This window comes from Olea europaea, unplaced genomic scaffold (assembly GCF_002742605.1).
Source record: "Olea europaea var. sylvestris unplaced genomic scaffold, O_europaea_v1 scaffold311, whole genome shotgun sequence".
Lineage (NCBI taxonomy): Eukaryota > Viridiplantae > Streptophyta > Magnoliopsida > Lamiales > Oleaceae > Olea > Olea europaea.
Window position 1 is genome coordinate 250,220 of NW_019249854.1, and position 3,103 is coordinate 253,322.

The following is a 3,103-nucleotide window of genomic DNA, read 5'->3' on the forward strand; positions in this document are numbered from 1 at the left end:
TGTACTTGGCCGTATCTCAAAACGCTGTCAGCGGGGTCTTGGTGAAAGAGGTTAACAAAGTCCAACAGCCTATCTACTATGTAAGCAAGGTCCTACTTGATGCAGAAACCAGGTATACTTTGGCGGAACAACTTGCCCTTGCCTTGGTTATAGCAGCAAGGAAACTCCGGCAATATTTTAGTCTCACCCTATTGTGGTGCTCACTAATCAACCACTTAGGCATATACTTCAGAAGCCTGACGTATCAGGAAGACTGATGAAATGGGCAATAGAGCTTGGGGAATTTGACATAGAATTCAAACCACGCCCATCTATCAAAGCCCAAGCTCTGGCCGACTTCATTGCAGAACTAACCCCTAGGTCTCGGGAGCCAGGTGAGAGCTCGAGCATGAGCACTAATTTGGACACTTGGCAAATATTTGTGGATGGAGCATCGAACTCCTCGGGCTCGGGCGCAGGGGTCATCATCATCAGCCCTGACAAACAAACAGAGATCCAATGCGCTCTCAGATTCGAGTTTGAAGCAACCAACAACGAGGCCGAGTATGAGGCCGTCGTTATTGCTCTTGAACTAGCCCTTTGCCTAGAGCTCGAGTTCGTAAAGGTCTTCAGCGATTCACAGCTAGTGGTCGGACAGATTGAAGGATCATTTGAAAGGAAGGAGGAGAAAATGAGTTTGTACTGTATGAGGTTCAGGATCTTCAGCGAAAATTCAAGAGCTGTGAAATTACAAAAATTGCTCGAAAGGACAACGGAAAAGTCGATGCATTATCCAGGCTTATGTTCATGGGGGTAGACGGCCTTGACAGAACGGTTCACATTAAAATCATCACAGAACCCAGCATCAGTCAAATCCTCGACATCATGGACATTGACAACGAACCATCCTGGATGGACCCGATCATAGAATTCATCACAAACGGAAGTCTACCAAGCGATGCCAGGTTGTCCAGAAGCATCAGAGCCCGAGCTCCTAGGTACTGCATGATCAGCGGTGTCCTTTTCCGCAGAAGTATTACTCTTCCGTACCTAAGGTGTCTCAGGCCATCAGAATCATCCTAGGCCCTTGCTGAAGTTCATGAAGGTGTGTGTGGGAATCATCAAGGAGCCAGGGCCTTGGCCTTTAAACTTGTACGATATGGATACTACTGGCCAACTATGAAAAAAGACGCCTCAGAATATGTTAAAAATTGTGATAAGTGCCAGAGGTTTGGCAATATTATCCACTCACCAGCCGAGGACCTCACCAACATTAACTGTTCGGCCCCGTTTGAACAATGGGGAGTTGACATCCTCGGCCCCTTTCCTGTGGCAAGAGGTCAATTAAAGTTTGTTGCTGTAGCAGTAGAGTACTTCACAAAATGGGTAGAGGCCGAACCTCTCGCCACAATATCGGAGCCCAAGCTAAGAGCCTTCACTTGGAGGTCTATCATTTGCAGGTTTGGGATACCAAAGGTCCTCATCACCGACAATGGCAGGCAATTTGACAACCAACAGTTTAGAAACTTTTGCTCAAACCTTGGAATTGATCACCGTCTGACATCAGTTTCGCATCCTCAGAGCAACGGTCTGGCCGAGGTAACAAATCGAATCATATTGCAAGACCTCCGAACAAGAATAAGCGATGCTCGAGGTTCTTGGTCCGACGAGCTGCCGTCTATACTTTGGACGTATAGAACAACTCATAGGACAACCACAGGAGAAACCCCTTTTATGTTAGCTTATGGCATTGAAGCAATGGTCCCAGTGGAAATTAGACTGCCAAGCCTTAGGAGGCTCGTACCAGAAACCTCGGAACATACAACTGAACATCTTGATCTCTTGGAAGAAGTACGGGAGCAAGCCGCTATAAAAGTGGCCTCTTACCAAGCAAAGACAGCAAAACATTTTAATCGCAAAGTCAAGGCTCGGAGGTTCAGAGCTGGCGATTTGGTCCTGAGGAGGGCCGAAGCAGCAGGCCACCCCCCAGGGAAGCTCGGGCCCGTCTGGGAAGGGCCTTTTGAGGTCATACGGCAGGTTCGCAAAGGAGCATACAGCCTAAGAGACACTTCGGGTAGACCTCTTCCGAGGCCCTGGAATGCCGATAATCTAAAAGTATATTACAAGTAAAATTCCCGACGCCTTTAAAAAGATTTTCTTTTCCTGCATTTTATTTCTAGTTTAGCGGGCATGCGTGCCCATGCATGTTTTTCGTTCTCTTTTGTAATGAACTACGTTCGACTTGATCCCGTTTGGGTACGTAGGCAGCTTGGATGCAATATAAATCCAAGTCCAGTCCAAACAATTAATAAATCCAAACATCGGGTATAACAGCCCCTTCAAGCCTTGTCCTTGACAAGCCCCTCTGAGCCTTGCCCTCGAGCAAGCCCCTTTAAGCCTTGTCCTTGACAAGCCCCTCTGAGCCTTGCCCTCGAGCAAGCCCCTTTAAGCCTTGTCCTTGACAAGCCCTTCTGAGCCTTGTCCTTGACGAGCCCCTCTGAGCCTTGCCCTCGAGCAAGCCCCTTTAAGCCTTGTCCTTGACAAGCCCCTCTGAGCCTTGCCCTCGAGCAAGCCCCTTTAAGCCTTGTCTCTCACAAGCACCAAAATCCTGGAGCTCATAATCAGTACAATAGTGCAGCACAAGTATAAATCCCGAGGATATACATCCCGACCATATATCCTTATATTTTTGGCCAAAGCTGAAAAATGAGAGCTCGGGATAAAACTACGTACAAAGGTCGGTCACAATTCTTCGAATACCCCCGAGGTAACCGCCCATCGTGATTAGTCCTCGAGATAATTCAATATAAACGTCGGGACAGATTTACCGTCAAGCTGTTGAACTATTCGCTATTGTCCCCGGCATTAAGACTTGTTTAAAAATCAGATTGATTTGTTTTCAATCGTCATGATTTTTATTCGTCGGGCTATTAATTCGATATTGTCGTCAAGATAATTAATTGTCTTTATCGTCGAGATTGTCTTTATGAATGAGATAATCAATCCTTCTCGAGGTATTGATCAATGTTCGGCGCATATGAAAATAGAAACACGATGATAACACAAAAGAGCTCGGTCAAAAGAAAAAAACAATCTCCATTAAGATCAGGCATTTTACAATTAC